General features: G+C 48.0%; 1 protein-coding gene across 2 annotated transcripts in view; it reads left to right on the top strand.

The window, feature by feature from the left end:
* Positions 1–23,238, top strand: part of LOC135903206 (uncharacterized) — a 258,736-nt gene that overhangs the window by 184,871 nt on the left and 50,627 nt on the right. The window contains exon 1 of one of the 2 annotated variants that reach the window (XM_065433616.1): positions 5,143–5,239. The exons of the other annotated variant lie outside the window; for it this stretch is intronic. The gene's annotated coding sequence lies outside the window, so the exon portion shown is untranslated. Of the gene's footprint in view, positions 1–5,142; positions 5,240–23,238 lie in introns of those variants that run through there. 2 annotated transcript variants of the gene reach the window in all.

The following is a 23,238-nucleotide window of genomic DNA, read 5'->3' as shown; positions in this document are numbered from 1 at the left end:
TCTGTCTGTCTGTCTGTCTGTCTGTCTGTCTGCCTTTCTTTCTTTCTCGTCTGTCTGCCTTTCTTTCTTTCTAGTCTGTCTGTCTGTGTTTCTTTCTTTCTTGTCTGTTTGTCTTACTTTCTCGTCTTTCTTTCTTTCTCGTCTGTCTGTCTGTCTGTCTGTCTGTCTGTTCTTTCTTTCTTTCTTTCTTTCTTTCTTTCTTTCTTTCTTTCTTTCTTTCTCGTCTTTCTTGTCTTTCTTTCTTTCTTTCTTCTCGTCTTTCTTTCTTTCTTTCTCGTCTGTATGTCTTTCTTTCTCGTCTGTTTGTCTCTTTCTTTCTCGTCTGTCTGTCTCTGTCTTTCTTTCTCGTTTGTCTGTCTGTCTCTGTCTTTCTTTGTCGTCTGTCTGTCTGTCTGTCTGTCTGTCTGTCTGTCTGTCTGTCTGTCTGTCTGTCTGTCTGTCTGTCTGTCTGTCTGTCTGTCTGCGTGTCTTTCTTTCTTTCTTTCTTTCTTTCTCTCTCGTTTGTCTGTCTGTTTGTCTTTCTTTGTCGTCTGTCTGTCTGTCTTTCTTTCTTTCTCGTCTGTCTGTCTGTCTTTCTTTCTTTCTCGTCTGTCTGTCTGTTTCTCTCTTTCTTTCTCGTCTGTCTGTCTGTTTGTCTCTCTTTCTTTCTCGTCTGTCTGTCTGTCTTTCTTTCTTTCTTTCTTTCTCGTCTGTCTTTCTTTCTTTCTCGTCTGTCTGTCTTTCTTTCTCGTCTGTCTGTCTTTCTTTCTCGTCTGTCTGTCTGTCTTTCTTTCTTTCTTTCTTTCTTTCTTTCTTTCTTTCTTTCTTTCTCGTCTGTCTGTCTTTCTTTCTCGTCTGTCTTTCTTTCTTTCTTTCTTTCTTTCTTTCTTTCTTTCTTTCTTTCTTTCTTTCTTTCTTTCTTTCTTTCTTTCTCGTGTGTCTGTCTTTCTTTCTTTCTCGTGTGTCTGTCTGTCTGTCTTTCTTTCTCGTCTGTCTCTCCGTCTTTCTTTCTTGTCTGTTTGTTTTACTTTCTCGTCTTTCTTTCTTTCTCGTCTGTCTGTCTGTCTGTCTGTCTGTCTGTCTGTCTGTCTGTCTGTCTGTCTATCTCGTCTTTCTTTCTTTCTTCTCCTCTTTCTTTCTTTCTTTCTCGTCTGTCTGTCTGTCTGTCTGTCTGTCTGTCTGTCTCGTTTGTCTGTCTCTTTCTTTCTTTCTCGTTTGTCTGTCTGTCTGTCTGTCTGTCTGTCTGTCTGTCTGTCTGTCTGTCTGTCTGTCTGTCTGTCTGTCTGTCTGTCTATCTCGTCTTTCTTTCTTTCTTCTCCTCTTTCTTTCTTTCTTTCTCGTCTGTCTGTCTGTCTGTCTGTCTGTCTGTGTCTGTCTGTCTGTCTGTCTGTCTATCTCGTCTTTCTTTCTTTCTTCTCCTCTTTCTTTCTTTCTTTCTCGTCTGTCTGTCTGTCTGTCTGTCTGTCTGTCTATCTGTCTGTCTCGTTTGTCTGTCTGTCTTTCTTTCTTTCTCGTTTGTCTGTCTGTCTGTCTGTCTGTCTGTCTGTCTGTCTGTCTGTCTGTCTGTCTGTCTGTCTGTCTGTCTGTCTGTCTGTCTGTCTGTCTCGTCTTTCTTTCTTTCTTCTCCTCTTTCTTTCTTTCTTCTCCTCTTTCTTTCTTTCTTTCTTTCTCGTCTGTCTGTCTGTCTGTCTGTCTGTCTGTCTGTCTGTCTGTCTGTCTGTCTGTCTGTCTGTCTGTCTATCTCGTCTTTCTTTCTTTCTTCTCCTCTTTCTTTCTTTCTTTCTCGTCTGTCTGTCTGTCTGTCTGTCTGTCTGTCTGTCTGTCTGTCTGTCTGTCTGTCTGTCTCGTCTTTCTTTCTTTCTTCTCCTCTTTCTTTCTTTCTTTCTCGTCTGTCTGTCTGTCTGTCTGTCTGTCTGTCTGTCTATCTCGTCTTTCTTTCTTTCTTCTCCTCTTTCTTTCTTTCTTTCTCGTCTGTCTGTCTGTCTGTCTGTCTGTCTGTCTGTCTGTCTGTCTGTCTGTCTGTCTGTCTCGTTTGTCTGTCTCTTTCTTTCTTTCTCGTTTGTCTGTCTGTCTGTCTGTCTGTCTGTCTGTCTGTCTGTCTGTCTGTCTGTCTATCTCGTCTTTCTTTCTTTCTTCTCCTCTTTCTTTCTTTCTTTCTCGTCTGTCTGTCTGTCTGTCTGTCTGTCTGTGTCTGTCTGTCTGTCTGTCTGTCTATCTCGTCTTTCTTTCTTTCTTCTCCTCTTTCTTTCTTTCTTTCCTGTCTGTCTGTCTGTCTATCTGTCTGTCTCGTTTGTCTGTCTGTCTTTCTTTCTTTCTCGTTTGTCTGTCTGTCTGTCTGTCTGTCTGTCTGTCTGTCTGTCTGTCTGTCTGTCTGTCTGTCTGTCTGTCTGTCTGTCTGTCTATCTCGTCTTTCTTTCTTTCTTCTCCTCTTTCTTTCTTTCTTTCTTTCTCGTCTGTCTGTCTGTCTGTCTGTCTGTCTGTCTGTCTGTCTGTCTGTCTGTCTGTCTGTCTGTCTGTCTGTCTGTCTGTCTGTCTGTCTGTCTATCTCGTCTTTCTTTCTTTCTTCTCCTCTTTCTTTCTTTCTTTCTCGTCTGTCTGTCTGTCTGTCTGTCTGTCTGTGTCTGTCTGTCTGTCTGTCTGTCTGTCTGTCTGTCTGTCTGTCTGTCTGTCTGTCTGTCTGTCTGTCTGTCTGTCTGTCTGTCTGTCTGTCTGTCTCGTCTTTCTTTCTTTCTTCTCCTCTTTCTTTCTTTCTTTCTCGTCTGTCTGTCTGTCTGTCTGTCTGTCTATCTCGTCTTTCTTTCTTTCTTCTCCTCTTTCTTTCTTTCTTTCTCGTCTGTCTGTCTGTCTGTCTGTCTGTCTGTCTGTCTGTCTGTCTCTCTGTCTGTCTATCTCGTCTTTCTTTCTTTCTTCTCCTCTTTCTTTCTTTCTTTCTCGTCTGTCTGTCTGTCTGTCTGTCTGTCTGTCTGTCTGTCTGTCTGTCTGTCTGTCTGTCTGTCTGTCTCGTCTTTCTTTCTTTCTTCTCCTCTTTCTTTCTTTCTTTCTCGTCTGTCTGTCTGTCTGTCTGTCTGTCTGTCTGTCTGTCTGTCTGTCTGTCTGTCTGTCTGTCTGTCTGTCTGTCTGTCTGTCTGTCTGTCTGTCTCGTCTTTCTTTCTTTCTTCTCCTCTTTCTTTCTTTCTTTCTCGTCTGTCTGTCTGTCTGTCTGTCTGTCTGTCTGTCTGTCTGTCTGTCTGTCTGTCTGTCTGTCTGTCTGTCTGTCTGTCTGTCTGTCTGTCTGTCTGTCTGTCTCGTTTGTCTGTCTCTTTCTTTCTTTCTCGTTTGTCTGTCTGTCTGTCTGTCTGTCTGTCTGTCTGTCTGTCTGTCTGTCTGTCTGTCTGTCTGTCTGTCTGCCATTTATTTTTTCATCTCATTCTAATTTCGCGCTATGCAAACTTCGAATCACATTTGCGAAAACAGTTATCTCCTGTGTGAAGCCTTTCTCGTTGCTCCATTCGCAGAAACGCGAGACCCACACCAAAGGTGACCCGACCCGTCTGCGCGGATCGTGCGACGAAAGGGCGCGCAAGAAACCCGTCGCGTAAACCCTCGTGCAGCGACTTCATTAAGCCTTCGATCGCAAGCTGTCTCGCATCGGCGAAGGGCAGCCACACAGGCGCTTGTCCGTGCTTCCATTTATTATTCTCTTGGCATTTCACGAAATGGAGATTCCAGTGTCGTACAAAGCGCACGAGCCTGTATCAAGGATACAACGACCTCTCGCCTCGTTGCTCTGAGCGGGACATTGCGTCTTGCGACACTTCGCGCCAATGTCCGAACTCCCTCTCTCTATACCGCGCTCGGAGTAAATGGCGCAAGCGTTGGTCGTCGCGAAAGCTTGGGCCCTTTTTGTCTTCTCGCGCCATCGAGGTGAGTAATCGCGAAAGCTTTTGGTAGTCGGTGTCTGCCTCGTGTCTTATTTAAGTTCGTAACGTTGAATGAAAAACGAGGGACTGCCTGTATAGCGTTTTTTTTTCTATTTGTATACTCGTTCGTCCCACGTTCGACGCTAAGATGCAATGTGACCTCGATCGTTGCAGAGTTCGACGCGCTCAGTCTGCTCTTCGGCTTATTACAGATTGTTACATGTACTGGCCCTCCTGGGATGACTTGTTTTGCGCTACGGCTGCATCGGGCGGTGACGTTATTGCCAAGTTTCGTGAACGTCCGGTCGGCTCCTGCTGTATAATGGCTTTAAGTCGAGTTACCATGGCAGTGAGTTAAATACTAAAGTCCATTGCTTGCACATTGTTGTAAAGCTGAATCCGCATTTCTTTTATTGATGTCTTCACGAAAATTCTATCAAATCAGTTAATCAGTCCTTATATATATATATATATATATATATATATATATATATATATATATATATATATATATATATATATATATATATATATATAGCCGAGATTCTCGAGAGGCTGTTGCCACTTTGTCGTCTTCAGCGTCGACGACCTTGTTCCCTTTTCCCACTGTAACTAAATCAGTTTTGCGCAGTCTGCGTATTATGCAATTCAAATGCGGCCTCTTGCAGTGATTGTAGAGACAGCCAACGTGTTCTTTCGGAAAAAAGAAGCGCCACCTTCGTTCTGCACTTTAATTTTGGAAGCGGTTCCAACGCACCTCGTCCCTCCAACCTTGCATTCTAAATTGCTTTAACGTTTACTATATATTAGTCCTTTGCAACTGGCCTCTGACTCGAAGTCTTGTTGTTCGTTAACTGTGTGGCAATAAGAGGCAGTAGGGTATACGTATGCTACATTAAAAGCCGGCTATCGTAAGGCGCAGATATAAGAAACCAACGCCACCCTTCCCTCGCATAACACGCACACACAAACTACGGAGACAGGAAAAAAAAATGGAAATGAAAAACAAAGAAATAAACACCTGATCACAGAAGCACAATATGTGCTCACGGCGTAAAGCAAATGAAATTCATAACACTGTGCAATACACGTGAATGCGCAAGGACAGTAATGAGCCTCTGTAGAAGTAGTCTACATTTGATAAACTACTCGATGAGCTTGCGCTTGTCTTACTTTCTCTTTTAAGCCTTTTCACCTCCCCTCCTTTCATTGCCAATCCAAGCCGTAGTGGGCAAGCACCATTTTGTTGAGCAGCGACCAAGCAAGGAAGAATGTAGCAAAAGTCGTGGATGCCCGAAGCAGATTCGTCGCGCTTCGCCACGACGTTTCTTTTCTGCAACCGACGCGCTGCTTAAAAAAATGTGAGTTAATTCGTGTGAAATTCCTTTAGTTCTCGCTTTTACTGCATCACACTGAACCAAGACTGGTTTTTCTTTCTTTTTGGGGGGTTTGTTTGTTTGTTTGTTTGTTTGTTTGATTGTCTGTTTGTTTCACTCATGCCAGCGTTTGCTATACGTAGTACCATAGTCACACACTAGGCTTACTAAAGAGAAATCCGCACGCTGCTGTCGTTCAGTCACTATAAAAATCGTGGTGATATAACTATCGTTATGAAGCCAGAAGAATACGAAGGAAAAGATTCCATGACTTTATTTTGCTTTGGCTTAATCTGGTTGCCGCTAACCGAAAATCGAGTGCCTCGGTTCTCTTTGTTTATTTCTCGCGCGGGAGCCAGAAGTAATACGTAGACATTTTTTTTAATTGGCTAGCATAAGTTCATAAGCCACATTGGAGCTTCTTTTATTGTTGCTTTTAATTCAGCTGTGTTCCGTTCTAGCCATGCAACCCTTCGTTAGAGCAGTTAATTGTACAGCATATTCAAATCATTTTGCGTTATTTGCAGCTCGTGAATAAATCGCTTCACTTTGGGGTATTTATTATTATTAATCGTGTCTCGTAACACTCGCCATGTATAAATATTTTTTTTAATGTCCTGAACAACATTTTGTAATGTTCTTAAACCGATCTAATGAAAGAGACTGGTGGACGAATGACACTTTTTGTTGACACACAACGCTTGTCGAAAAAAAAAAAAAGAGACAGCGCTCAAAAAGGTTAACAAAAGAATCCACGAAGTCGTACTAAGCCAGAGCAGAGTGTTTGTCAAAGGTACAACTTTAGACATGTCCATGTACTTCATTGTACGTGTACTGTCATGTACTTTCATTCCAACGGTTGCTGAACAGCCATATTTGAAAGCTAACGGTCAAGTCAGCCAAGCGGAAAATAGAGCGAGTACAAAGATCCTGCATTATATCCCATAGGGAGCCAGCCGTATAAGGGATATAATAGCTATCACTGCACGTCCGCCCCCTGATCGCCCTCCTCCTCCTCCCTTCTGTATACAACACGAAATCGGCTCGTTTCTGATGGGCTCACACCAGCCAGATTATATATGTATATATATATATATATATATATATGCACAGCTATAGAGGGATACGTAGTATATACATATAGTATAGGCAGGACAGCACGCACAAAGAGAGGCCACGTATTTACAGGGGTATATATATCGGTTTGTTTCTTCGTTTTTTCTTCAGATAGAACGATAGGATTCGATGACTCACGTTTTACGTATTCCTTTCCGTGATTTCTCGCCCGCTGCCCGGCCTATACCTACAGACTAGACCAGTTATAGCCCGAGTCAGTTTTGTTGCAGTATATATTACTCTCAGTTTGTAAAATCTATGCTTAGCGCGGAAATCTTTCTCCACAGCTGAAAGCGCTTGGTGGGCAAGTTTAACGTCGGCAAGCGTGCCGTTCCCACCCATTATGCGTATCGGACGCTGGGAATCGAGAGGGTGGATGGCGCGCCAGGGAGCCGATAGCTCGTTGGGCACGTAATAAACGCCCGGCGCGCCACGTTAATTCGCCGCCGATTGTTCTGGGCCGAGCGGTTCTCGCTGCATCGCAACTGGAGTTAGTGAGCTATAGCTTGACTAACGAATAAGTAAAGCTAAAAAAAAAGTGGAACGCGAGAACGACGCGCCGCGTTTTTTGGATATCGCGAAGCGCGGTTGCCACGAATGGAGCCGCGCGAGCCGATTGAGAGTTAAAAATGGTAAACGCTCTGCGGGATGGGGAAAAAAAGTAACAAGAATATATCCGGAAGGCGAGACACACAGGGAGTAGTTTTAAGGGAACCGCGAAGCAGCGCGTGCTCACACGATATAGCGAGATCTCTCTCTCTCTCTCTCTCAAACACCGCCGACGGCACGCTGGTTTGTTGCCGCTGGCGTATTTTCTGCATTGCCGCTTTCGCAGCAACCTGTAATAGCGCTTTCGCTTCTGTGGGACACACTCGCTCTTAATGAATATATATGCGCGATCTGAATTGGCGCCGCAGTTTTACTTCGCTCGGACCGCGCTGCGTGCACTAGCGTATACGTGGAAGCAGTCCAGCGGAGGGGAGCTCTGGAGATATGCATCATTATGCGTGTGAAATGAGTCTGTATATATAAACGTATTTCACTCGTTCCTCGCATTGCTAAACGAGCGCGCACGAGCGATGCGATAAACTATCGTCGTTATTTTGATCTGCGTTATTATTTTTTTTTTCTTGCGATATTCGAAGCCGGTAATCGTAGTCAACGGAGTCATTGCTAGGAATGCGCTGCCCTGTCGGCGTGTCCAGGAAATGCGGGCAGCCGCTTCATTTCCAGATGCGGGAACGCCACTTTTGCGAAACTAATGAAAGGGGGAACTGCTTGGTGTGCGTGCGCGCGCGCTTCGAACAGCTTGCCTTGCGGCGTACGCGTGGGAGCCCCATAAATGACGATGTGCAGGCCCTTTTGCGTGAGTGGAGAAAGTTCAGGTTTAATCGCGAACGCTCCTCGGGTAAAGAATTCAACCGCTGGCTCACAGAACAAATCGCCCAGAGACTACAGGCACAGCAAAACGTACTGATTTATTCTTATTCTTTGCATTCTGTTCGGTAGCCCAAGCGGAGCGGATATATGGCGTCGCGCTGCTGAGGTTGCGGGTGCGATAACCCACCCGCGGCGCGGCCGCATTTCGATGGGGGGGTGGGGAGGGGGGGGGGGGCAAAACGACAAAACCCTCGCGTACTTTGGTGTATAGGTGCACTCTACAGAATCTCGAGTGGTCGGAATTATCCCGGTGTCCCCTACTACGGCGTAAAGCGCAATAACATCGTGTTTCTGGCACGTATACAACCCCGGAATTCCCAATATCTTCGCATTCCCGTTTCCATCATATCTTATTGTGTGCCCCGCGCAGCCCGAACCAGCATCGAGAGGACGAAGTTATGACTGTGTCATTACGTTATAGAGCTGTACCTGATGTGCGACATTTTATTTCAAGCCTTTTCTCCCCCCTCGCGAAACCCGTTTTCGAGCTCCGATTTCTTGGCGCCGCGGTGAAATCCGACTTCCTTTTCTTTTTTCTTTCTCTCTCTCTCTCTCTCATATATATATATATATATATATATATATATATATATATATATATATATATATATATATATATATATTATCTTCTTCGGCTTCGTGCGCCTGCCTCTCAATTGCAATGCGGCACAAAGTCCTCATTTCCCAGAGGTCTCGAATTACAGCAGTCCTGCGGCAAACGGACATATCTTATGCACGCCTAATAGAACGTGTTGCTGGGCTAATTTGTTCGTGTTCTTGTGGGTGGGCAGCGCGACCCGGACGAAGGACAAAAGAAGGGACACAACACGAGCGCAGACTAACAACTGGTGTATTATTTCAAGCGACGGACTATTATATACAGAAAATGTAAACACGTGTGAAATGACGTTTACAAGGGTGTTATCCTATCTTGCCATTCAAAAAATCAGCTTCTTTATCCTGTAGAGTGATAGAAGGCTGGCTGACGCATGCGCCTGAGTTCACATGCATGAAGTAGGCCTCTACAATCTCGCGGTTAATTTGATGCATATTTTTATAAAGTATTTCCGTTTGTTCAAACATGGGTTTGCATGAGCAAACTCTACAATGCGCGGCCAGATTCGAACCTGTTTCATTCCTGATCGCACCTTGGTGCTCCCTAAGGCGGATGTTAAGGCAGCGTCCCGTCTGCCCAAAGTACATTTTGCCGCACGAAAGAGGGATGACGTAAACCACTCCCACCGAACATGCCACAAGCTGCCCAGAGTGTTTGACGCGGCATGTAGCTTTGGACGGCTGTTTAGGCCTATTGACAAGATTGCAAATCTTTTTTAAGGAGTTCTTTGCTGAAAAGATTTCTTGAACGCCATATTTCATGGCTGTCTTTTTTTTTTTTTTTTTTCGTGCCACCACCTCGCCAATCTGAGCTTCTCGCAACAACTCAATCGTCTAGAGAAGGCCGGTTTTCCAAAATCCATTATTGTATCAATATGTGAAGGGCTAGTGAAGAAAATAGAGAGAGGGGACGCACCCCAAAGACAGATCGAAAAAGTTAAAAAGTACGCAGTCATCCCTTATGTACATCAGATGGGGCATGGGTTAAAAAAGACAGCCATGAAATATGGCGTTCAAGTAATCTTTTCAGCAAAGAACTCCTTAAAAAAGATTTGCAATCTTGTCAATAGGCCTAAACAGCCGTCCAAAGCTACATGCCGCGTCAAACACTCTGGGCAGCTTGTGGCATGTTCGGTGGGAGTGGTTTACGTCATCCCTCTTTCGTGCGGCAAAATGTACTTTGGGCAGACGGGACGCTGCCTTAACATCCGCCTTAGGGAGCACCAAGGTGCGATCAGGAATGAAACAGGTTCGAATCTGGCCGCGCATTGTAGAGTTTGCTCATGCAAACCCATGTTTGAACAAACGGAAATACTTTATAAAAATATGCATCAAATTAACCGCGAGATTGTAGAGGCCTACTTCATGCATGTGAACTCAGGCGCATGCGTCAGCCAGCCTTCTATCACTCTACAGGATAAAGAAGCTGATTTTTTGAATGGCAAGATAGGATAACACCCTTGTAAACGTCATTTCACACGTGTTTACATTTTCTGTATATAATAGTCCGTCGCTTGAAATAATACACCAGTTGTTAGTCTGCGCTCGTGTTGTGTCCCTTCTTTTGTCCTTCGTCCGGGTCGCGCTGCCCACCCACAAGAACATGTTCAATCACCAACTCGCCCAGCTTGCCGTCTTAATTTGTTCGTACTTGCGGGTTGAACAAGAGCCGTGGGAGGGGGGGGGGGGGTGTCATATACGTCTGAAGACACCCCTCTTTCCGCCGGCTACACCCCGGGGATGGGGGGGGGGGGGGGGTGAGGTGACAGAAGACCTATGGGCCCCGGGTGCCAGACGACCTAGCTACGCTGCTGCCTGCGCGTCCTTTCAATTATTACCCCGCGGAGTTGTCCGCGAGTTCTAACTTAAGAGAGAGAGAGAGAGAGAGAGAGAGACCGTTTTAGTGCGCTTGTCGACTCAGCGGGTTGGAAGCAGTGTGCCCGTGCTCATCCAATTACCGTTCCATCCATCTCAACCTTTCCTGTGTGGTTCCCTTGACATGATCGGACTTCACGCTGTCGCCCGCGCCCCGAGACAACGTATCACCGTCGCAAATGGTTCTAGCGCCGTAGAAACGCCGTAAACGCGCGTTTTCACCGTGCACGTCGTTAGGCGCGTTGAGGTAGGAGGGTAGATGGAGAGATAAAGGGAGGCAAGCTGCGTTGCGATAGTGGAGCGGTGTTTCACGCCGGCTTGTTTGCTTTCTGTGCACGTGCAGCAGCTGCGTCCCATTAAGCGAGGTTGGTGCCGCCGTCGGCGAGGCTACGACCCGTGACCCATAGGCTCGGTATATATACGCGACTCGGTCCTAGTTATTGCACGCCGCTGCTCTCGGATGATATCGCAGGTTTACTCGATTAGGTTAAATGCGGTTATTGAGCCCGTGCTATCAGTGTGCACCGCGCGCGGTGGACTCACGCTGTCTGTAGGGCGGATCTCTTTCGAGAGGCACTGACTGCGAAATTGCGAGCTTCGATACCTCGCCATCTTTCTGCGGCCGGTCTCCTCCGGGAGCTAAAAAAAGAAAGCGTCTGGGCGTATCGTCGCCCCATTTGTGTCCACTGTGGGACGAAGGCCTCTCCGAGCAATATTCAGTTACCACTGTCTTGCGCCAGCTGACCCCGTTTTACCGCATATGTACCGTTGTGCAAAAGCGACAAGAGAGAGAGAGAGAGAGAGAGAGAGGCTTTCTCGTGACAGATCCGAGGCGACTATAATTCGCTTTTTTTTTTAGTCGCTGGTGCAAAGCGGCAGTTCGTAAACGACCTAATTACGTCGCAGAGAGCATTTTCCATAAAGCATGGCTCGTTTTGGCAGCCCTGCAACTGCTCCGAAGGCTGTGCGGCTCGAGCACTGCAATCGACGCGCGACCACTTTGTGCGTGGCTACCAAGAGCGATCCGAGATTTTCAGGATGCTCATTTTAACGAATTCCTGAAAAAAAAAGAAAATGAAGGATAGAGTGAAAACGCAAAAAAAAAGAAAGCGACTGCGTTAATATTCCTCCTCACAATCCATCGGACCAGCTACACCCTCTGGAAAGACGACAGCCGTCGTTATAAATAAAATGCCGCAGTTTCGCCTTTCGATTGCGACGGCATGTTATCAGACAGCAATACGCAGTAAGTATAGTAATTTTATCGGCCTTATAAACTTGTAAACAATCGCTTACTAACTAATTAGCAAGCACGATGTCACACGTCCACAAGCAAGCATAAACACACATCTCTCGATGACCGCGGAAAGTCGCCCTCAAAACGCTGGAGTGGGGAAACGCAGCAGACGCAGCGAGCGAATTGACCGTAGTGCTACTTCTCGCTTCAACGCCAACTAGGCGTTCGATAACGCCGCGCACACGAAGCCACCAGCCCTCGGCGCGCCTAAACTCTGTACCCACCGCAGATGGCTTTCGACATGCAGCCCGCGCGGCCTTTACGCGCGGCTGCTCAACCGCGCCGTACGCAGCCGCCGCCGGAGTCAAATGCCCTCCCCCTCTTCTCCCCCCTGCTGCCTTGGGCGCGACGGAAGACGGCGCGCTTCCTCCCCGCCTTCCTCCGCTGTGCGCGCAAGATCGAGCCGCCATCCTTCTCGGTTCACACTCGCGCGCTTTCGCTCGCACCCACAGCGTAGTGCGCGCGGCCGCGATGTTGTCGCACTTGGGCTTTATACGGAACATCACGGCGACGGCAGAGTTGCGCACCCGGAGTGTTCACATAATTGCTGTCCCACACACAGAAAAAAGTAGGGCTCGCGAACCACGTCTACGTATTGAACCTCGGGCACCGTCAAGGTGTTTTTCGGTTGAATTTTTCTGTTTGTTCGGCTTTTATTCACTGCAGAGACAAAATCAATTCGCCCACCGCTTCGCTCGCTTGCTGCCGCCATTCACTCATTGGCTCGCCTGTTTGTTTATCCACTGATTCATGCGCACATGCTTATTTGTCCAGGAAATCACGCTGCGCCTGCAGTAATAGTTCACTGCACTCGTGTCGTTTCACTCTCCGCGCTATTCCCGTCACCACGAGTCGACTGCGCCGCATTCGCAGGGATCTCGCGGCGCGTTCACCGCGGCCGCTCCTGCAATCTCGCACCGTGTCAACCCCCCCTGCCCTCCCCGCTGCGACGTGCGCGATCCCGCAGTCTCCTCGAGGAACGCAACTGTGTCAAAGTGTCACCGGGGGAGAGGGGCAGCGGGCTGGTGAGTCTTGAGCGCGGGCCAAGTCGAAACGGAAGCGCGCGGTGCCAGCATTGCGATGCCCGAACGCTGCTGCGTGCGCTTCGCGCGTCGCGCGCGTATAGTAGTACGTTTTTCTTTCGCGCGTGACTGCGTGAGAGGGCGTGCTCGGCTCTTCTGACGCCGCTTCTACTCAACGCCTGTGTGATGGGAGCCCATTGTTAGTTCTCCCTAAACGCTTCGGTCACAGAGAAAGCGTCGCGGGGAGCGCCGTTTCCTTTTCGCCCTCGCGGACTTGGCAGAAACGCGCGTTAAAACGATGCGCCCGTGTACGCGGCGCCGCGCGTATACCTCGTGCCGCAGTCGCAACAGGCGTGAGAAGTCTTGCTCGACTGGTTGGGCAACACTTTGTCCGTAAAGAAGCTACGCGGGTCACGACTGTCTAGCAGGTGCGTAAGAGCCGATTTACGCTCGAGCCGCCCATCGCCGCAAGCCGCACCGCACGCGTGCGGTCGCGCGAAAAATTGCACGTATCCAGCACTTGTGCGCAAATTACCATTTACACTGTGTGCGCAGTGTATACCTTACACATTGTAAACCGAAATTTGTGCACAAGTGTTTGATACGTGCAATTTCTCGCGCGACCGCACGCGTGCGGTGCGGCTTGCGGCGATGGGCGGCTCGAGCGTAAATCGGCCCTAATAGGTGGATGGAGACTCGCTTCGTTGGGATATGGGGGGGGGGGGGGGAGACGTAGCTGATGTTACTGTACAAGATATTAGAACATGTCGATTCGAATCGCACCACTTCCATCGTGCGAACTGTTGGGTAGCCGGGTTATCAACGCCTTCATTCGACGTGGGAAGCGATGTAAATGGATGAAGGTATACGACGAAATACAGGTCACACGCGCTCACTGCTGTTGAGTGACGTCACATGACTGCGCCATGCTGCAGAGTTCATGAAGAATGGGATGCGAGTCGGCAGATACATGGTATATGCCTTGGGAAGGTTAATAATAGCACTGTTAAGAAGACAAAGAAAAAATGTGTGTGTGTGTGTGTGTGTGTGTGTGCGTGTGCGTGTGCGTGTGCGTGTGCGTGTGCGTGTGTGTGTGTGTGTGTGTGTGTGTGTGTGTGTGTGTGTGTGTGTGTGTGTGTGTGTGTGTGTGACTACCGTTACCTCTCATGTGCCTGCGTATTCTGGGCCGCTTTCACGTTTGGAAATACTCTTTTTTTTTTCTTTTACGACGTCGTGCCTAGCTGGACGTCTTAGTCAGACGACAGGAATTACTGCGTCCCTATATAGAGTGGTATACCCTTTCGGGTATACCGCTGTTTTCGGGTATCCGGTGAAAATGTGGCCCCTCGAGGGATATAGCGCGAAACAAAGCGTGTGCCTAGCCGATATAGTATATCCGGCTCTCATTACAGAGGTAGCCACATATATGCCTCCATGGGTGTCGGGCAGAGAGAAACTCTGCAAGCTTCCTCCACCTACACCGTTCGTTCAAAGAGCGCGCAATTTAATCTCTCCTTCGCAGTGTATACGCGCCGCGGGGCATTCGGCCAGTAGCTCGCTATTGGGGCACCCTCTGTAAGGGCGGCGGGGCTTTCTATAGAGTGTGTATATACACAGTGTGCACCGCCTGTATACGCTTACAAAGCTCGGTCCAGGGTCTAAAAATACGCCTCTGCCTAGCCTAGGGCTTTGTTATTTCATTACCCCCCTGTCTCTCTCCCTGTCTGATGCATCCGTTGGCGTTAGCGCTCCAGTTGGTGGCCCCGCCGCCACTATCCGGTGCCAGACGGGAAGCCGACCGTTTGTGCTGCGTTCGCGCGATGAGCGCGCGGAAGGGGGCAGCAGCTCGGTCGAGCGGACTCGCGAAAAATACGGAGACGCGCCGCTGACTCGGCAACGTCTTCCGTCTGCTCGTCAGCGTGCGCTGGTGCGAGTCGATGCTGTTGCGGGGGGAGAGTGTATAGACGCGAAGCCCTCTTGGAAGGGGAAGGGGGGGTCGAAGTGTGCGCGGGAGCACAGAGTAAGCGAGAGGGGCGAGAAAAAATATAGGTCCACTAGAGGGATGTGGAGGTGGCACCCTCCGCCGATTCGTGTGGCCGGACCGTATATAGGAGGCTGTGGTCGGACGACGAAAATGAATCTGCTTTCAACGAGGCGGGTTTATTAGCGCAAGAAAACCACGAGGAACGCTCGCGGTGTTCTGTGGCGCGCTTAGTGCCATATATGCAGGGCGTTTTTTTGTTAGCTGCACCAAAATTTTTAAAGATTGCTCATGGCAGATAGTGCAATTCTAACCCTTGACCTAAATTACTCGATGAGGCGGTCATTACTTCTACGAGAAATCAAAATGTTTGATTTAATAACTAGCGTATAGTTACTCTAATTAACTTGCTAATTAATTACTGTACGCCACATTTCTCAATCTACGAATTATAGCCGCTGAGTATCACACGGTGTACCCACCTGGAACCAATTTTCTGGACAGCACCAGTTCCGAGATGTTAATTTTCAAAGTGTCCGACGAAATGCGTTGGCGTTCCGGTTACTTCTTTAAGAAACCGCTGTTTTATGCATTGAAGCGCCAAAGGAACTGGAACACCAATTGACATCATGAACCCTTCACGTCACCTTTGACGTCATCAACAAACAAGCCCACATCGCAACCCTGGGAGGCTTTGAACGAGTTTTGGGAATAGCAAGTCAAACGGATGTCAGCTGAATAAGTTAAACCGAATAAGTTACACCAGGGCACGTGCGCAGCGATCTTGCCGGCGCTAGGACTGATGGCAGCACTCCTCGCTAAGCTTTCCCGCAGCACTTGGGTTCGAGGGAACATTGGGAGAAATGCCGAGGGCAGTGCCGTTATAGACTTTTTTTTTTGTGTGTGTGTATGTGTGTCTAAATTTTACCGGCCAGTTGGAGGGGGGGGGGAAGGGAGGTTGGCAGTCCCTCAACCACGCTCATATATTGTCTTTCTTTCTTCTTTTCACCTCCCTGCCCTTCGATATCGAGATAAGCTAAGTGGGTGCTTAATTTTCAAAAGCTTATGGGGTTTTACGTGCCAAAACCACTCCCTAATTATGAGGCACGGCGTAGTGGAGGACTCCAGACATTTTGACCACCTGAGGTTCTTTAACGTGCACCTAAATCTAAGCACCACGGGTGTTTTCGCATTTCGCCCCCATCGAAATTCAGCTGCCGTGGCCGGGATAAGTGGGTTTTTCATGGTACAAGCACAACGTGCCTTTTACAGTAGTACACCCTTCAGCGCGCTAAGGATTACTACTACCGACACGCCTCGCGGCTGCGGTGGCGCTGTGAACGTCCTCAGCTGTGCGCGAGCGTTATGGAGTCTCGCGCAAAGAAAATTGCTTGCCAGTTCTCCGAGCACAGAGCTGGTCGAAACGCACTCTCAAAGGCGACACACCGAAAGAAAATTGTCCACGCAAACTTACCGACCGATTCGTACCCACATCGTTTTTCGTTTCGCGACGATCACTATTCTGGCATCTGCCATCAGGTGTAAAAGAGTCGCCATCGGAGAAAATGATGGAATTTTTCTTTTTCCGAACGGATGCGAATTCCATCGGAGGGAAAGTGGAGCTGGCATCGCACCAAAGTGCAGGGCGCTTGTTAATCAGAGGTGGTTGGGTGCGTGGCAGGAGGGCTACTTGTTCGATCCAACCGGGCACCGGCGCTATGTCCGGTTGCCCAGCGCGTTTATGGCAGCGCCGTCCCGCCGGGGAACGGTCGAAATTGCCTGGGACCTCTGGGTCGGCCTTTCTGTACGCATTATACTATGCTCCCTCCGTGGTTACGTGATAGCAAAGGGCGTAGCAATATTTAATGCAGTCGGATAACTCTCGCACAGATGGCCTTAGCAGTTCTTTCTATTTCCAAACCAGCTGGTGTTCCTGCGAGTCTCCATTTTTTTTTTGGTCTCTGCCTTTGATGGGCTTCACTTCTGCTATATTTGCTGTCTGGTGCACGTCTAACAGGAATCCTCGGGTGTACTCGCGCTATCATCGTGATCGCAATGATCAAAGTTAGCCTTATCAAAGCTCGCGTCGTGGGGCAATAACAGCCTCCCGAACTGCACATAGAGCGAACGAACTTTCTTATATAAGCTTTCTGCAATCCGTTCGGTAGTCTGTGTTACAAGTGACTAAAGGAAGAATATATACTGTGGATTTTTGTTTATATGTACTTTACAGTCTTTATATGGTCAAGCTGAAAAGTCTGTAATAGGCGAAGTCGTCTACGACCTTTCTTTAGATAATTTATGGACGACTTGCAGAGGCAATGTACAGATTTACGTTTCACGTTCTGATTGCTTCGCTGGTTAAATCATCCCTGCAATTTATACATTTATTTCACAATCGCTCGCTCGTTGCACCAGCAGCTCGTGTCGTCTGCCGACCACTCGATGAAGCAGTCGACATATGGCATTGGAATCGCTAAATAGAAATTTCACTTATTCTGTTCGATCTTCGTTCTTTTTATCATTTCCTGGAGTTTTAATATTTAGCTATGACTTGCGCATATATAGCAAACTCCTTGCCAACCAAATTTCCCATTTTGTCGGGGCGTTTATAGAAACAACGTAAATCGCTCGGCCACGCACATGTGACCAACAACGGTTGCCGTCCTGTCACGCAGTTACTGTGGTAACTGCGGCGCTTCAGTGGAGCATATTAATTACCATAGAATGCACTCAATGCGTGCAGCAGCGGGTTCGCCTATACGTTACCGTTTGAACACCCTTCACAGACGCCCTCTCACGGTCGACAAAGTGCTTGAACCGCGGTCATGCCCCCGATAAGGAGAGGCGTGCCCTTCGCCATTATTGGATATTGATCTCATAGATAGCTTATAAGTGGCAGTGCTTCCTTTGTTTTTGTTTAACGAGCTGATCTAGCGGTCGTGTGTCCTTGTGCTATACGGAAAGAGACACTCCTACAGTCACTGGATTGTGCTTTCGGTGCTGGTGCTCCTAGATAAGTCCTTGTGTGCTTGTTGTGTTCGTGTTTGTATCCTGCTCTTTTAAATACTTTATTCTGTCTTCTCTTTTTTATTGTTGCTCGAGCAAAGCTGGGATTTTGAGATTGTCGGCTCTGAGAAGGCCTGGCTTCCCATGTTTTTACATGTAAAAAAGAAAAAAAAAGAAAACGCTTGCTCACGCCAACAAAGATAACAAATTATCTTTGCTACAAGGAGCACGGAACGCCTCGCCTTGTATAACGCAATTGCAACGCGGTCAACTACTTCGCGGGTCTCATACGAATACTATCCGGAATTTATGCCATAAACTACCGCAACTCCGTTTTTTGTAGATAGCGTACGCACAAGTAAGGGTTATTTCGTGCCAAGAGGGGCGCCTAATTACGCCCAAGTAGCACAAACCTCCGGGTGAACATTTGTTTTCCATGGGCCTCACTAGAAAAATAAGCGCCCGCGAGAGAGAGGGGGCTCGAACACATAACGGGAGCTCCGCAAGATATCATCTGGATTTTTCTCTCCAATTTTACGCGTTCCACGGCAATCTGAGAAGTAGGCCACCCCGCGAGTGCTTCGGTTGTAATCTCTCTTCTCACACACGTTACCTCTCTCTCTCTCTCTCTCTCGATCTTGGCGTGCACCGCCGCCGAATCCACCAAGAGTTTGCAGCGCGGCTCGGTCGGTCGGTCGGTCGGTCACGCCGACAACGGCGCGGCGTTCCTGCCGGAACTGATTGAACGTTGCCGACTCGCGGGGCGCGTCGTCTTGCTCCGTCGAGCAGCCCGTCCACCCCCACGCGGCCTCGCCTTGTCTGGTGCGCGCGTTTTATTCGTCCGTCTGCTCCTCCCCCTTTTGTGTATAAACGCGCACGGCAACTCTGTACCCTTTCTTAGTCCTCCTTTTTTTTTCCCCCTCTTTCGTGTGGAAGTAGTTCACCGCCCCGAAAGCCACGCACCCTTTGTCTTTCAGTTCTGGCTCTGTGTTTCTTGCTCCTCGGATCTCGCGTTTGCAGCGGTTTGACTGTTGCTCGCCTGTGCACCGACGATTTTCCCGAGCTCTCGAGTGTCCGTGCAAGCACGACCGTGCGTGGGGGCCGCACGCCAGGCCTCTCCTTCTATATGCCGACGTTCGCCCGCCCCTTTCCTTCTGAGAGACTGTTGATTTTCGTTACGCACTGCAAATGCACGATAAAACATGGGCTACCAATGTACCGGCTATCGCAGAGAGATGGTAGAGATTGCTCAACGACGCGCAGATGTTTGCATGGCCTTGTGTCTGTAGCGTATCTGATCCAGATGACCAGGTTGATATGCGAAATGACCTTTTATTGTAACGGGCAGCTGGAATGCCCGGTAGAAGCCAGTGTCCTCGAGGAAGATCAAGTGCGAACGCTTTTCTGGAACCAACGCAACTACTGCGTTCCCCCACCCCTGTCTGCCCTCTCCTCCCTGAAAATTAGTTATAAAACACTACGTACAGGAAGAATACGGGCGAATAAACATGGCACACCTGTGGCCACAGAGATGCATACATGCTAACCCTACACGCAAGAAAAGAAAAAAAGCGCGGGCTTCTAAACCTTTTTTTCGACGCTAAGCATGATTTGCTGTGCAACGCATACAACTATCAGATACCGCTTTCGCTCGTTTCGCCAATGGGAAGCACGCGCCTGCAATCGACGGGTGCAGTTCCAATTTACTCCTGCGTAGAGGCACGACGACGATGACTGTCTCTTTACCGACACGTATGCGGTTACAAAAGAACGTCTTTCCCAGAGCGAGGCTCGGGATTGTAGCGCTGCGCTGAATTGAAGGTACCGAACGACGGTGGTTCGTTTGACCAACGAAAGGTGTCTACAATTTGTAACATTTAAATGTGATTATGACAATTACTGCGCGACCTTAAAATTTTGCGAGTCTCGCCTCCTGACACCAGTTGACTTTTTCTATTTTGCCAAATCTTATGTGCATATCTTTTACACGTACACGTGATATAACTATATTTGAGATGTGCAGTTTGAACCTTTTAAGCGACAGCATTATACGCCCGAACGTGGTTCCGTAAGAGCTTAGTGACTCGCCAGTAAATAAATAAATAAATAAATAAATAAATAAATAAATAAATAAATAAATAAATAAATAAATCGAAAGAGCTCGCACATGTACATGAACTATCTTGCGAGATTCATAACGCGTACCTGACCAAACGTATCTGTACTAACAAAAAGATTTCAGAAACTTCCGTGTCGGCCTCAAAACGTATACACCTGCTGACCACCATGTAAAGAACTAAAAGAAAACGACCAGAAATGAAAAGGGCGTCACCACGTGAAGGCATACTCGCTGCACGTCGATGCCAAAATCGTGGTTTTGGCAAGTAAAACCCCAGAATTTCAGTTAATTTATTCCGTCATAACGTTGCGAGCTCAGGTTTTGGCGCTGACCGCCAGATGATAAATGACGACTACAAAGAATCAAGTACGAGTTCGGGGCTGATGACTTATCCCTTTGTGCCCTTCTGAACAGTAGAACAGCTCCTTTCTGTGGGTCCTGTTCCAGAGCGACATTTCTATGCTCGCATCTCTGCTGTGCTGTGCAACCAGTCTTTGCTAAGCACTTGTTAACGTGAAGCATTCTGTATGTTCTCCGGAATTTTTAAAAATCGCCTGTGGCAGATAGCGTAATTCTTGTCCTCGAGCTGGATTATTCGAAGAGGCGCTTACTATTAGCGTGAGAAATCGAAATGCATGTTCAAATAATTAAAATAAATGTACTAATTAACTTCATTGATTAATTCACGGTACATATTGCAATTTACGCGTTGTAGCCGGTGATATTGTGAAACATCTTTACTTGAAATTAATCTCCCAATTCACATGAGCGTCGAGATATTCTTTCCGACAGTGTGGGGCAGAATACGTGGGCGTTCTATTTTACTTTTGTGCTTCAACACATGAAAGAGCGTTTTGTTTAAAAAGTGGAACAGCGGTGCATTGTTAGGTCTAGTTTGATGGCGCATATCTTTAAACTGGTTGGATGGATGGATGCAAAACTTTAATGAATGTCCTGAGATACGCGACCGTCATTCTGGAAATTCGTTCCTAGTGGATACGATACGCCTTGCGAACTCGGCGGCTACGTTTCGGAAATTGCAATATGTGCTGTAAAGTAATTAAGAAGCTAATTAGCTAACTCTTTTAATTCAATGAATATGTGTTTCATTATCTCGTGCAAGTAAAGTCCATCTCTCTGAATAATCCAGCTCAAGCATACGAATTATGTTATCTGGGAAAGGCGATTTGTTTTAAATTACGGAAAACATAAGAATGATCATCCCGTGTACCTCCCTCCCAACCACTTTGCACTCGTAGTCTATGGTGTGCCGGGCTTCGTCTGGGCTGTCCTCATAAAAAAAAGAAAAGACGTGCAAATGCGTCCGGTGATGGGGTTTGAACCGGGTTCTCCCCGCGCGACAGCCTAGCATCCACGTCGTCGTCGTCGTGCCAGCGTTGTCGCCGTCGTGCCGTCGTCTTGTCGTTTTTTTTTTTTGCCGCGTAAACTGACTCGCGCCGCACACGCGCATTTCCTCGCCTTGCAGGACGCGTTACGCCATCTGGCAGCACTTTGCGCAACCCAAAGCAAGGCTAAATAGCCAGGTAACTGCAACACGCTTCGGGTGTCATAATTCGCAGGATCTGCGTAACTTTCTTTTTATTTTTTGCTTAATGCTCGTGGGTTGTCCGGTTGTTAGATTTCTCAACTTCTCCAGTTCCAACGGCAGTTCGAAGCATTGAGGGGGCCTGTCTATTAAGTTGACACTTTCCGTCGGAACTCCTAAGTACCTGACGGTAACTAAACAGCGTCTTGAATCATCTTTAACCAGGCATCTCGTTGTGATTTAGTGGTTAACGTTGTATGCCTTGTCCTAATTCATTCTATGGACGATTTACCAAAATAATATAACGTGATTTGTGGCTTCGATAAATTGCGCAATCCTATTAAAATATCTTTTTGTGCTGTATGTCAATTATTTCTTTTCTGCATGGATATTATATGCAGATAGCGTTCAAAAGCACAGTTCAATAGCTTCTTAAAAAAAAAAAAAGCTTGAGACGCAATCACGCATCGAGCTTAGAGGCGCAGCATCTCTCTGAAAAACTCGACGCGTTTTGCAATCGCAGGGCAAGTTACAGGAAACGAGTTCTACAGAACCTGCGCCTCCAGTGCCAAGCTCAAAAGCAAAATGTTGCGAAAGGCACGTCCACCTTTTACAGCCAACAAACTCGAAACGCCTGCTCTTGCATGCGTGCGTGCAGTCGCCCTATAACGGGATCCGCCTAACAGGAACGACCTTCCTTTGTTTCGCACTTTCACTCGTCCCTCATTAAACTTTGAGCGCATAGGCTTCGCGCCGTCTTTCGAAGCGACACGCGAGTATAACGTACAAGAACGGCCGCTTCCCCACTGCCGACGTTGGGTCACTGCGGCTATGCGAAACAGTACGCAGCGGTCGTCGACAACGGTATAACGTTCGCAGTTAAATCGTTAACCCTGTGTAGAACAGCGCGCACGTACACGTCTGACGCGTGCTCCGACTATATACTCTCTTGCATTTTTTCTTTTTTCTTTCTTCTTTTTTTACGCCAAAAGAACGAAATGAAAGACGACGGGAGTCGGCAATGCGAACAAAAAGGCGCGAGTCCGTCTTTTTTTTTCTTTTTCGGGGCCGGTTTTCTCCGGAGGAATTCTGGACTCTCTCTCGCGCACATGCCTTCTTCGTGGGGGATGCTCTGCCGCGCCGCATTTTTTTTTTCCATCGCAAGTCACGTGACGAGAGGACGAAGATACACATACACGCACGCACGCACTGGCGCTCGCGTTTCCATCGACCCTTCCGTCCCATAGCTGCATGCCGGCACGGAGAAATATGAAGCCCCTTGCCGAGGTATAGCGCGGATGGCTTTTTTAATTCTTTTTTACGCAACGTCTCTCGGAATCCGAGGAATTTTTCCTGCCGCCTTATTTCATACAGGACGCGAGATGGGAATGCATAAGCCGTGCTGTGCAAGCGCGCATGCATTACGGGGGCTACATTAAAAAGTGATTCGTTTGGATAACCCGCGCTTCCCTGTCGCTCTCCACCGACTCGGAGATGCGGCGAAGCAAGAAAAGAAAATGCGAGTAGGACGCAATTCTGGCGAAGGCTGTCTTTTTTTTTCTTTTCTTCTTTTTTTTTTACCGTGTACGCCTTTTTGGTTGATCTGTGCCGCCGCGGTTTCGAAAGGCGCCCGCCGTCGCCTCAAATAGAGCGTCCTGCTTTGCGATACCGACTCGCTGCGCGCGCATGGCTCGGACGGGAACCCGGAAAGATCCGTCTTTCTCCCCGGAAAAGGAAAAACAAGAGCGGTCGCGTCCTGTCTCGGAGGAGGCGCATACGTGCGCTGCCTGCCCAATGCGCGATATGCTCCGTATATACACCACGTGCTCGACGAATCCAGGAAGTCTGATGACCTGTGGAAGCGATGAGGCAAGCGGCTTTCGGATATGCGTATATAAGTGTGAAGAAATTATACGGCGCGAGCTCATTGTTATTTTTAAACTCCCAGTTCAGTTTCTGTTTTT

This window comes from Dermacentor albipictus, chromosome 2 (assembly GCF_038994185.2).
Source record: "Dermacentor albipictus isolate Rhodes 1998 colony chromosome 2, USDA_Dalb.pri_finalv2, whole genome shotgun sequence".
NCBI classification, from domain to species: domain Eukaryota; kingdom Metazoa; phylum Arthropoda; class Arachnida; order Ixodida; family Ixodidae; genus Dermacentor; species Dermacentor albipictus.
This window is presented reverse-complemented; position numbering and strand designations above follow the sequence as displayed.